We start from the raw sequence: 14,693 nt of genomic DNA, 5'->3' as shown, positions 1-14,693 counted from the left end.
AAAGTATAGTCGGTAATGCCCAACCAAATAATACCCTACATTAAGTATATGAGCAAATTATTACTTTATCAAATTTTCAATATTATGGCCAATTATTAGGTTTCTTTCTATATGAATCTTGTTTTTGTTAAATTTTATTTAGATTTCTACATTCTTATGAGATTTATACCCAGAATTACTTTAAATGGTAATATGATACTTTGGATCATAATATGCTTTCATTGGATCATAAATATGATTAAGTTAGATCATTACTTCAGAACATTTTATGATCATGTATGACAATGAAATTACGACTATATTTGATCATAATATGATATTTTATGGACTACAATCACAAAACTTGTCATAATATGTTGCTCGTACATTATGTATACCACAAACATGTATTTTCTATGCGTGTGATCATTGGTGGCGACTAGAATTATGATAAAGACAGCGTTGTCGCTGAGCCTTTGAGCCAAATAGCTAAATTTTCATTTGCTAATTCTTGTTGACAACATTTGATGACTATAAATTAAAAAAAAAAACATTTTCCTTAGTTTAGCGAAATTTTGTATCATCTTCTCATTAAGCTCATCATTCTTTTAATTCGTACAAAATTAAAGGATACCTTACGCACGGATTCACTTATACACACGCACGCACGCACACATTGTATCTTTGAGTTTTGGTGTTTGTGAGTCTGTATGATTTCTAAATATTTTTCTCTTCTTTTATCTTTTAATTTCTTTTTCCTTTAATTTTTGTTCATCGTGTTTTTCTGTTTGGTCTCTTGATTTTGTTTTGTGGCATATATGTATGTACGTGGGTTTGTTTCTATGGATTTTCTCAGTTTTTATTGTTTTTGGGTTTGTATGATTTTTTTTTATTGTGAATTGTCGAGCGTGTATTTTATTTTAGGTCTTGTAAATTTACTTTTGTTTCCAGGATTCTGTTTTATTTTGCTGTGTAAATTCCATTGAAATACAATTTCACTTTGTCTGCCCCAAACAGTAGGCTATAAAATATATAACACAAAAGAAAAACGCACTAGCAAAAACTAAATGTGTGTTTGTATGGATGAGTGTATGTGTGTATGTATAAAGAATAGACACTATAAATGCAGACGACTACAATTAATTAAAGCATACCAAAAAGGGTGTTTTTTAAAGACAACAACAGCAGCTTACACACACTTGTTTCTTTTTTATTAAAGTTTTCTAAAAATATTTTCATATTTTTAATCAATTTTTTTCAACGAAATTTCCTTCAGCAAATTGTAACTGTTTTTTTTACTTTTCTCTCCTTTTTAGTATAGACAAGTAGAACAATTGTTTAAATAAAAATTTATTAACAAAACGTGAAAAAAAACATTATTTCTGTTCAATAAGCATTGGTTTGCTGGTGTGCCTTTGTTTTCATTATCATTAAACAAACAAGTTATAAATTAATTTTAAAAAATAAATTATATAACAAATTTAGTGAAAAACTATAAAAAAAAATGAATAAATAAAAAAAGCTTTGAGTTTAAAAAAAAGTGGCCGCAGTTAAAATAAATACACTTTGAAACTGAATGAATTTTTTGTAAGAAAATTTAGTAAAATTGTTAAAATTATTGCTGAAAATAACAGGTGAGTTTTGAGAAATAAATATTTATGTATATACTTTTGAACTACCAATATTTGGTTAATTTTTTCAAATTCTTTAAGAATTTATAAATCGGGGCTCCAGAACAAGTACATTATTATTGAATAAGTAGAAGTTGTTTTTTTATAAATTGAAATAGAAATAGAATTATCTGGACTATAATATTCTGCATAAGTTTTTCTTAAAATTCATAACAGTAAGTAATTTAAGAGCATTCGCCAAAATCTGGCCAAATAATTTGTTGTTCTTGAAAATTTCAAAATTTCAATCGCAGGTATGGAAAAACTATAGAAGATATTTTCATAATTTTTTCACATTTTTATTCCCTATTATATTCTCAATAAATCCCACAATAAAAAACAAGTAAGAAAGTATGGTCGGTCAAGCCCGACCATATAATACCCTACACCAAGTAAATGAGTAAAAATATTTTTCTTTTAAAATATCAATAATTTATATTCGTAATTGATTTTCGGAAGTGGCCTTATACGGGAGCTATGACCAATTATGGACCGATCACCATAAAATTAGGTCGTGTGATTTATGTTGAATTTTATGTATATACCAACATTTTTAAATGATTTAAGCACGTTAAATTGATTTTCAGAAGCGGGTATATATGGGAGCTATGACTAATTATGGACCGATCGTAACAAAATTTGGTGACATGAATTTTGTATATATAAAACTTATTTGGAGCGAAATTTGTGTAGATACATATATAAATTAAAGATTTATGACCGATAAAGTCCAATTTCGAGAGGACATTTGTATGGGGGCTAGGTGAAATAATGGACCGATTTCAGCCAGTTTCAAAAGGCTTTGTCCTTGGGCTGAAAAAGTTATATGTACCAAATTTTATCGAAATATCTTCAAAATTGCGACCTGTACTCTGCGCACAAGCTTTACATGGACAGCCAGCCAGCCGACCAGACGGACGGACGGACGGACATCGCTTAATCGACTCAGAAAGTGATTCTAAGTCGATCGGTATGCTTTAAGGTGGGTGTTAGACCAATATTTTTGGGCGTTACACACATCTGCACAAACGCATAACACCCTCCCCACTATGGTGGTGTAGCGTATAATGAGAAGATCAACAAATTCTGAAATTTGAAAATGGAGTTTTGGAACTGCCGTTAAAAAACGAAGACAAAAACTCATATACAAGTAAATATGGATATATTTTAAGTAAAAATGAGCTTTTATTTTAAAATTTCTAAAAATATGTTAATTTTGTTCCTATATTTCTTGTTCTAGTGGCCTGAGACACGTAATGGCCTGGGGAATTTTTAATAATTTTAAAATGTTTTGATCAATTTCTGTTTTTTGTATCTAATTAGAACGAAAATTACGTACACATTTCTATGCTTTGAAATTAAATTGCAAAAGTAATTATTTAATGGCAACATTTTTACAAAAACTTATGCATCTCATAATTTCAGAGGGCTTGTACGTCTTAACCCCAACCGATTTACCTGAAATTTAGAGACCTGTAGAGACCTCAACTGGGCGTCCAGAACGATCGGTATCTGTAAATCACTTTTTTTTACCTTTAAAATTGATGTGCAGAGTTTCCATAGTAATTATCAAGCTTAGCCTTGCTTTGAATAGAAATAATAAAAATACCATTTTCTCTTCAAGTCTGCTATCAATGGCTGTCGACTACATATTTAATAATGCAGCTTGTTCAAATTTTGACAGTAGTCAACTGACAGATGCATGTTTATTGACCCGCTCTTACAATTGAAATAATTTTTTTTAACAATATTATAGACAGTATAGACTCTAGGCATACAGCTAATTTTGGCGAAATTTTTGGCATACCACCACGTGATGGCCAATGTTGTATAAGTAATGAAAATCATTGTTTTAGGTCATTTGGAATCAAAAACATCACGCACCAACACCAATTTCTAAAATAAACCAAATTTTTTTTTCTCTGAAAAATTTTATAAATAATTTCATAGCTTTTTTGCAGGTGTGAGGGAACTTCCCTCATTTAAAAATTATCTTTTGAAGTATGTCCGCAGTTATTATTAAAATAAAAAATATAGTTTTTCAAAATAATTGAAAAAATTTAATGAAAAACTTTATTGCGTTTGGTGCGTGAACTTTTTTAACAACCGCGAAAAAATACTACCGTGGTTTTCCATATTTTTTAATGATCTATTCGACTATGCTATGCCAATTTGAATATTTGCAAAAATTGTCAATAGTTATATCCCTATTAGACTCTTGTCATCAATGAAAAACTTAACAACTTCGGTTTCCGCACATATGGTTACGCCGAGGAATATAACCACCAAGTGGTGCTTGGAAAGAGGGCTGACCATTAACTAGGGTATTTGAATTATTCGATTTTTCTCTTGTTCGAATAAAACGAATAATTCGAATAAGAGATTTTAACTTGTTCAAATAATTCGATCACACGTTTAAAATTAATCGAATTATTCGAATAATTTAAATTTTTTTTAAAAAAGTAAAGAATGAAGTTTTTATGTCGGTTTTTTAATATTTTACTGTTAATGAAAAACAAAAAATAACGTTAATGTTAACAATTCAAGTATTGATAATGTTAAAAACCATTCGAAAACAAAAGTCCATTATTAAATTTTCAACAGAAATATTCTGATCAGATTAACTCCCGAACAATCTACAAAACAATTGACTAGCAAACCTTTTAGTTTCCGTTTTGGAGCTATGCTTTAAAAAAATTTTGCTAGTTGAACATGATCCTGAATTCAAATACAATATAAACGTATTAAGAATGGTGTTATGTCGTTCATTCATTCGGGTTTTAAATTGAGTAACTAATTCTTTAGTAAATTAATTATTCACTATTTCTAAATTATTTATAACAAAGCACTATCAACGTTGCCGAATCTTTGCTTAATAAAGTGGTCTTGGGGAATTATACAATAAAGGGAATCTGTCCAAAGTTTGATATCATTGTCAGTGAACGTGGCTAATTTGTAGTCAGGCAGTGCATGATTGACGCATTTACAAATACGAAAAAACTTTATTACCATGTTAGACAAAGATGTTCAAAATCATGTAAAAGACAATCTCCATGTTTTTCTTGCAACAAAAAGTTAGTTTGCAATATTTGTGTTTATCATTCGATTTATTAAATATCTTGCAATACTTACGTACGCGGTTAATAACATCACTATATACATACATATATATTAAGATCATGGCCTTCATCTATTTCAATGTAATCATTATAAATGTCATCCTCAATATTACTTTCGACGACCGTTTCAAAATTACATTCTCCATCACATTCAACTCCACTTTAATCTAAGTTAAAATTTGTATTATTAATTGCGATTCTTCTAATATTTCGCCAGCTAAATAACAAATATTTTATTCCGTACCTTTTATTTTCATTGGTTCAAGTCCTAAGTTAAAAATTTTGAAAGATTTGTTTTTCGAATTGTAACTTCTTGCAGTAATATTAATATATTTATAGAAGGAGCTATCGGAACACTCATCTACAGTGATCGAAAGTCCCTTTGTCTTTAGTTATTTGTCGAATTTCAGAAACAATACAATTTTTGTGAGTCATTATTACTTATTTAAATTTGAAATTATGAAAAATGTTAAGCAATTTAATAAATTTAAATATATGTATATGAACATTTATTCGTTTTATTCGATTATTCTACATAAAATTGTTCGAATTATTCGTTATTCGAAAATGGCCATTTTTAAATTGTTCGAATAATTATTCGTAAGGAATTATTCGATTAATCGAACGATCATTAGTCGAATGAATACCCTACCATTAACCCAGCCAAGACAATTCTTGTACCATTTACAAAACGGAGAGTTATTAGACTCATAGATCCTACATTGAATGGCTCATCTATAGGGTTTTCTAAGGAGGTAAAGTATCTTGGGGTTACACTTGATAGGACTCTCACTTGGAATTCCCATTAATCCAATACTATCAAAAAGGCCACTAGGGCAATATATGCCCGCCAGAGTCTTTTTGGTAGAACGTGGGGGTTAAAACCGAATATGATTTACTGGTCTTTTATTACGGTAATTAGGCCAATAATTACATATGCTGCATTGGTATGGTGGAATAAGGTAGAACAGGTGACCGCGAGAGCTTTACTTGACAAGGTATATCGCCTAATCTGTGTCTCTATTACTGGGTCCATGAGGACCTGTCCCACTCATGCTCTGGGTGCAATCCTACACATCCCACCCTTACATTTATTGGTAATAGAGGAGACCTATAGGAGTGCACCAGACTATCGGGAATATCCCGTATAATGCTGGGTTGGGCACATGCGCATTCTAGGCATATTTGAAAAAGATCCTAGTATTGCAATATCGGACTATATGTCACCAACTCTGGTGTTAAATAATAAGTTTAGGGTGCTTATACCTGAAAGGGACGAGTGGTTAAATCAAACATGGCGGCAAAATAATGCCGATCAAGTAAGGTTTACTGATGGTTCCAAACAGGCTAATAGTGACACTGGGGCTGGTAACTATGATCCCAATTTTCAAAGGGGTATCCCAATGGGTATGTTCCCATCAATATTTCAGGCTCAAATTTACGCCATCCTTATATGCTCTAACGAGTGCTTAAGAAAGAGACTAAGGAATAATATAATATTTGTTATGTCTAAATAGTCAGGCTGCTCTTAGAGCCCTATCATCATGTGAAGTGAGGTCTGCTGTTGTTATGGACTATTGGACATACTTGAATGAACTTGGCGCACACAATGAACTTACATTGTACTGGGTACCTGGCTATGAAGGTCACGCTGGCAATGAACGCGCTGATTGTCTCGCCAACAGGGGCGCTCGACGCTCGTTTATAGGTCCTGAACCGTTCTTTGGCATCCCACGTATTACTGTATTATTCACCGGACACTGTGGTTTGCAGTATCACCAATTTATGTTAGGTAACGTTGAGAATGAATAGTGCAGGTTTTGTGGACTTCATGCCGAAACCTCTGAACATATTCAATGCGACTGCCCAATGCTGGCAGTTGAGAATGCACTATTCATTCTCAACGTTACCTAACATAAATTGGTGATACTGCAAACCACAGTGTCCGGTGAATAATACAGTAAGTATCCTCAAGTCACCCTTTCCGAGCGAAAGCAGCGATTGGGATCTACGTCTGGATAGGGTGATGAATCGTTTGTACTGTCTTAGTCCTGGTAGATTATCCCAAAAACGGGCAAATTTCGAAGAACTAAATGGCTCGGAAGGGCCATAATGGTCCCGGTGGATGTAATTGATCATCAAATAGAATACTTGGCTTTATACGTAGCCTAAATCTATTAGGATGAAAAATCTAAGGTAGAGCCTTACTAACAATAATAATAGACAGTAATTATTTATATGATTGTGGTAATCATAATGTGGTAAAGTTAAGATTAAATTATAGGCCGATCTTCATAAATGTTTTGTATCTATGGGGATTATTTATGTCTAACTTTTTAAGTGATTTACGGAAGAGTTATGGTCAAATATGGACCGATATTCACAAAAGTTTTGTTCGATGTAGATATTTTCATATACAAGGTGGCGCATAAGTAAACTTCCGATGTTTTTTGGCTGTAATTAAAAACAAAAATGAAAAACTTTGATGCTTCTTGTGGATTATTTTTATTTGGTCTTTTAATTTTTTTTACATCGAGTCGAGAATATGATGTCATGTAAATGGCCGCCGCCACAGTTGATTGTCATTTGAGCCCTTTTTCTGGCATTTTCCATCACTTTGGCCAAAACTTCCGGCGATAGGTCCTCACATTCTTGACGGATATTGTCTTTAAGAGCTGCAAGAGTCTGAGGCTTGTTGACATAAACCTGCGACTTCAAAAAGCCCCACAAAAAGAAGTATGGAGCGGTCAAATCAGGCGATCTTGTTGGCCAGTGCAAATCGCCAAAACGGGAGATTAGGCGCCCGGGAAATGCATCCTTCAGCATATCGGTTGTGGCTCGTGCAGTGTGTGCCGTTGCACCGTCCTGTTGGAACCACATGTTTTCCAATCCCAATTCATCAAGTTGCGGCAAAAAGAACTCCTTGATCATAGCTCTGTAGGGCTCACCATTCACAGTAACCGTTTGGCCCGCGACGTCTTCGAAGAAAAAAGGTCCGATGACTCCTCCAGCGAAAACAGCACACCATACAGTGACTTTGAGCGGGTGTAATGGCACTTCGTGGGTTACACGCGGATTTTTAGTGCCCCAGAAGCGTAAATTTTGCTTATTTACATACGTACCCGCTAAGATGTAAATGTGCCTCATCACTCATGATTATTTTTGATGAAAAATCACCGACCGATTATTGGTCAAATAAATAGTCAGCAATATTCCGCGTTCTGGAGCAGTGTAGCATAACATTGTTTATTAACGTGTATTTCGCATGTGTTTACTACACAAATGTCAAAACAGAACTGACATTAGGGGCCAATCGCAAAATTTATAGCATTTTCTGATAGGAGGATTACTTTTGCGCCACCTTGTACATACGTAGTAATAAAATTCCTTAATGTTTCTCTGTAAAAAAATATGATAACAATTAGAAAAACCCGAAAGAAATTTGTCCCTTGATCGCGTAAAGTTATTTAGAGAACAAAACGAAATACAATTCAATTAAAATTTCTTAAAAGAATTTTTAACTCTATTACTGTATGACCAAGTCAGATTTAATCATTTGCTGCATAAAAAGTTATATGAAATTTCCAATTAATTTTCAAGAGTATAAATACTCAATAAAATTTTCTCTAAATTAAATTGTATGGCATGTAGAGCTATACATATAAGTAATCGGATGATGATGGTAAGAAAAAATAACAAAATAATAAAGAAAATATGCTTTTCTTTGATTAAAAACGTAAATAAACATACGAAAATTTTCCCTTAACTTAATTTTATGTGGTAAAAAGATACACACGAACACAGATACATATATGTACAACCAATCACACTTGTAAGTACAAATATTGGCATAAATAAAGAAGAGTAAATATGAAATATTCGTATTCAAGGAACATAGTGCACAAAATACACAAGTGCAGAGACTTACTCTCAAACACACAGCCACAGAAACAAGTAAATAAACTAACACACATACATTCATTCATATATATGTATATGTATCATATATAGATACACAGACGGTGTGCTTTAGTTAATAAGGGTGTTTTCTATGAAAACTTATTGTTATAAATATTTGCACCCAAAGTGGCAACAAATAAAACAGCAAAAGTACTCAATACACATACACACACACACTCACTCACCCACTCTCACACTCATCCTAAGGATACCTGACTGACTGACGTACATTGATTGTGTTGTACATATATCCTTTTTGCTGCATCCTACATTGTTACATTTACTCATAGAGATAAATAAATGAACGAACGAACGAACATGTTGTTAGTTAGTGAGATTTTCTTTTTATGATTTATTTTTCATAGTTACAACTAGTGTATTTGTGAAATATGGTTTCTGTTGTTATTTCTTGCTTTTTTTTTTGAGTTTTCTGAGACAGATTTACCTTTTAACCATCCAATGATTATACACAAACAAATATTAACAGTCGCTCACACTAACAGCTACACACCTACACAGCGAACTTGTAGTTACACTCATGTAAATATTGTTGAAGAGATAGTTAGAAAAGATGCCGTATGAGTAGATTTCAAAAACTGTATTATTTTCATTACAGCATGTTAATAAATACTGTTGACAATAGAAATATGAGGATAATAAAAAATTTTGAACAAAAATTAAAATTTTTTTTTCCAAAAAACCGACAAAATGTAAAACCGCAGTTTCGGTTATTCTAGGTTTTGGTCTTGGTTCTTAAGTATTATGTTAATATAGACAGAAGAATAATTTGACAATATAAACAAGTAAGAAAGTATGGTCGGTCAAGCCCGACCATATAATACCCTACACTAAGTAAAAGAACAAAAAAATTTTTTTTATTTTAAAATTTCAACATTTTTAAGCGATTTATGCAAGTTAAAGTGATTTTAGGAAGCGGGTCTATATGGGAGCTATGACTAATTATGGACCGATCGTAACAAAATTTGGTGACATGAATTTTGTATATATAAAACTTATTTGGAGCGGAATATGTGGAGATACATATATAAATTAAACATTTATGACCGATAAAGTTCAATTTCGAGGGAACATTTGTATGGGCGCTAGGTGAAATAATGGACCGATTTCAGCCACTTTCAATAGGCTTTGTCCTTGGGCCGAAGACATAATATGTACCAAATTTTATCGATATGTCTTCAAAATTGCGACCTGTACTCTGCGCACAAGGTTTACATGGACAGCCAGCCGACCAGCCAGCCAGCCAGACGGACCGACGGACATCGTTTAATCGACAGAAAGTGATTCTAAGTCGATCGGTATACTTTAAGAAGGGTGTTAGACTAATATTTTTGGGCGTCACAAACATCTGTACAAACGCATAATACCCTCCCCACTATGGTGGTGTAGGGTATAACAAGTAAGAGAGCTATATTCGGCTGTGCCGAATCTTATATACCCTTCACCAAATTATACTTCAAAGTACAAATTTTAAATATTTTTAGATAAACAAAATTTTTTGGTGAAAAATTCAAGTTAAAAAATATTTTTCCGATTTTGACCCATTGAAGGTCCAACTTACTATGGTTTTATATACATACGTCGTTCCAAAGCTCTTTGAAATATCTATCATTATATATCCATAATGTCTATATTAATGACTTAGTAATCCAGATATAGGTCAAAAATCGAGGTTGTCCTGGTTTTTTTCTCATATCTCAGCCATTTGTGGACCTATTTTGATGATTTTAAATAGAAAACTTCTCGAAAGCATGTCTGACAGAATTATTGAAGATTTCGATCCCGAAGGTATCTGGGGTCTTCAGAAAATTGATTTCAACAGACAGACAGACATACAGACAGACGGACATGGCTTAATCGGATCCAGAATATATATACTTATAGGGTCGGAAAATTATATTGTGGAAATTACAATCTTATATATACCCTTCTCAGGAAGGTGAAGGGTATAACAAGTAAGAGTGTTATATACGGGACCTATCGTGTTTTCAACAGACATATGTAGCTAGATCGCCTTAGAATCTTATCGGGACATTCCGTGTTACAAATGGAATGAAAAAATCGATATCAAAAAAGGGTTTGTAAGTTTCAAAGCATATTTTTAATTAGTTTTTGAATAAAATCACATTTAATTTTTAAACATAGTCTCGTTTGAGCTCCATACACTTTGTTCAACGTTTCTCCAAATTTGTTTATTCCTTCCAAAAAAAAATAGGATTTATCGTATTAGTCTCGTTTGAGCTCTTTGTTCAACGTTTCTCCAAATTTGTTTATTCCTTCCAAAAAAAATAGGATTTATCAAGGCTATCAAAATAGGTATTTGTTTTTGAGATGATTTCATCGTTGAAGTAAAATCTCCTTAATCTCTCGTCTCTTGGACCAACAATCAGGGGATGACCCCTACTCATGAGGAGGGAGGATAGAGGGAGTAGTGTTTGTGGACATTTGATTTGAATTTTCCTATATTGAAAGTGATAGGAAAGACTTCATTAGGAAATACGGACAGTACGGCTAAAGAACGAATATTTTGTGCAATCTACTGTCCAGTCGAAAACGAATTTATGAGCCCTTGCCGAAGAACGTGTGTTGCGTAAAAAACTACGGGTTTCGGGAACAAGTAGCCTAATTTCAGCAGACCACATACCATTGTAGTGTCGGTAAAACAGTGCAACCCAACCCACATTGCGATTATGTTCCAGTGAGTTAATAGGTATGTCACCGATAAGCGGTCGGGTAACTCCAAAAATGACTTTGAAGAACCGGCCCACACATGAGACTTGTATTCCTTTCTAGGTCGGTTATGAGTGGTGTAAATACTAAGGAGATCAGATGGAGTGAATTATTTCCTACACCGTTTTAGAAAACCAAGGCACTTGAATGCTTCTTTCGACACTTGAAAAACTGAATACTCATGTCTAGAACATCAAGAGCTTCTGATTCCTTAATATTTACACCAACCTTAAAAACAAATGGGGCACTATTCGCACAAGCCCATTCCAATATGAATGGCAAATGTTGCTGTCATCTGCAAAAGAGTAGATAGGGTCGGAAGTTTGACATAGAAAGTCGTTTATAAAGATAAAAAATAAAGTAGGAGAAAGGACGCAGCCTTTCACACGAATTGATCTTGAACTCGTGTGATGAGAGTCCATCTATATCAACTCGTATGGTGCGATCTGTGAGAAAGCTCGATATAAATCGAAAAAAGTTATTAACGACACCAAAACCAATAAGTTTTAATAGAAGTGCATCATGTCATACTCTATCAAACGCCTTAGAAATACATATGTATCTAGAGCCACCACTTTACTTTCGCCAAAACGATGTATGGAACGACACTATTTTTTCGATAGGAAGGCTAGTAAGTCTCCCGTAGAGCGTCCTCTACGAAAGCCATACTGCCGGTCGCTGAGTAAATTGTTGGACTCTAAATATTTCACAAGATGGTAATTAATCATACTCTCCATAACTTTGGAAAGTTTAGAACAAATTGCTATTGGTCGCTAATTTTCAGGGTTGTTAGCCTCTTCCTTTTTAGGAATTGGTGTTACATTAGCAACCTTCCAACATACAGGAAATTTGCCGGCACGGTATAAAGTGCTTAAGAGGTTAGGTAATGGACGAACTAGCATCGAAGAACACTGCTTCAAGACCAGTGCTGGTATATCATCAGGCCCAGGATACTTGTTTATGTTGAGATCCGCTAAAACCCTTTTAACTGCGAGACCGTGAAAGAATATATTCGGCATAGTAACTGATACTCTTTCGAGCACTTAACAATCAAATTGTTTTGGAAATAATGACTTTTTCTGACTAGCTGATTTCATTGACTTGAAATTTAACAAAGTGTAGCAGAGGTGTATTTGAGTTTACCACAGACCAACAGGGCATCTCTGACATGCAACATTTTTATTCTATTAGAACACAAGGGGAGATAAGGATATCAAAGTTGAACTCCTCTGGTTTGCATATCTTTGAACAGCTTGTAACATGTACAAATATATATGAGGAACCGCTGAACAAAATGTACTTTTTTGAAAATTTAAAAATTTTGGTAAATTGATTTTTTCTAGAAGATTTCAAATATTATAAAAATACCAAAAAATCAATTTGTTTAAAAATTCGAAAAAGTACCTTTTGTTATGCGGCTCCCCATATATATAAGCAAATAGGAAAATATAGAAAAACCTGTTCCTAATATTTGCTATCCTATTAAAATTTTGATACAAATTTTAGTTTTGGAAACTCAATAAATATGTAAAATGTAATAAAATCTTTATTTATTAACAAATTTATCATTCTAATTAACAAAGTGGAAAAAAAATTGTCAAGAGGAATTCCGCAATTCCTAAAAATTGGAGTGAAAATCCCAAAAATTTTATTTTCTACAATTTTGCCCATAGAATTCACATTTCCTTTAGGGTTGAGGAAATACTTTAAGTATAAATAGGGAACACATCAATGATTTCAACTCTGCTTTCCGTTTTCTGATCCCAGCATTGGGATTTTAGAAAATGTGGCCCATAGTTGAAATTTTGATAAAAAATAAAACAAATTCCGAAAGGCTTAGGGGCGACATATTCCAAAAATAGAATATGCTTTTTATACCAAAATGTTCTCCGTAATGTTAATTTACAGAAAAACATAAAATTGTTATATGTTCTTAAAGAATTTTTTTTTTCTAATAAAAAAAGAGTTAAGTCACCTTTTCGCCCAAAAAATAGCATAAACTTTTAAATTGAAAATCGTTTATTTTTGAATCTATAACTGATATTGCTCTGAAATCTTTTGTATTGCAGTTCATACTGTTCAAAAGTACGACCTATATATTTTTAAAAAAGCGTCCAAGGTATGGACCAAATTTCAATTTTGAAATGCCTATAACTCGGAAATTATAAGAGATTAATAGAACACCCAAGCATGTATTTTTATAATCTATCCGCGCTTTCCTAAAATATAAACATCTTTGAAATCGGAAGGGAAACTAAAAAATGGCATATATTTAAAAATGTTACATAGGCTGACCTGAGCGATCTTTGTCTACCGTGACAAACTCACCATTTCTGTACTTCAGTGAACCTTTTTATACCCTTCACCTTCGTGAGAAGGGTATATATAAGTTTGTAATTCCGTTTGTTATTTCCACAATATAATTTTCCGACCCTATAAAGTATATATATTCTGGATCCTTACAGATAGAGGAGTCGATTAATTCATGTCCGTCAGTCTGTCTGTCTTTTGAAAACAATTTTCTGAAGACCCTAGATATCTGCGGGATCCAAATCTTCAATAATTCTATCAGACATGTTTTCGAGAAGTTTCCTATTTAAAATCAGAAAAATCGGTCCACAAATGGCTGAGATATGAGGAAAAAACCAGGACAACCTCGATTTTTGACCTATATCTGGATTATAAAGTCAACATGGATATCTAATGATAGATATTTCAAAGACATTTGCAACGACGTATATAAGACCATAGTAAGTTGGACCGACAATGGGTCAAAATCGGAAAAAATATTTTTTAACCCGAATTTTTTTTTTTACAAAAAAATTAAAAAACAAAAAAATTTTTTCTAAAATTTTAAAAAAAAAATTTTAAATTTAAAAAAAAATTTTAAAATATAAAAAAAAAAAATTTTAAATTTAAAAAAAAAAATTTTAAATAACAATTCGAAAAATTAAAAAAACAACTTTGAAAAAAAAAAAAATTTGTTTACCTAAAAATATTAAAAATTGTATTTTAAAGTATAATTTGGTGAAGAGTATATAAGATTCGGCACAGCCGAATATAGCTCTCTTACTTGTTTCAAAGCTAGTGTAAATCCCGCATTTTTAAGACATACACACAATATTATTGAATCACATAATATTTATTTTCCATTAAATTTTGATCATACATTTCTGATGTCAAAAGACTTTCTTGGAACACTGTAAGTTTTTATTTG

The sequence above is a fragment of the Calliphora vicina genome, chromosome 3 (assembly GCF_958450345.1).
Source record: "Calliphora vicina chromosome 3, idCalVici1.1, whole genome shotgun sequence".
Classification (NCBI taxonomy): Eukaryota; Metazoa; Arthropoda; class Insecta; order Diptera; family Calliphoridae; genus Calliphora; species Calliphora vicina.
The sequence above is the reverse complement of the archived record's forward strand: the minus strand, read 5'-3'. Positions refer to the sequence as shown.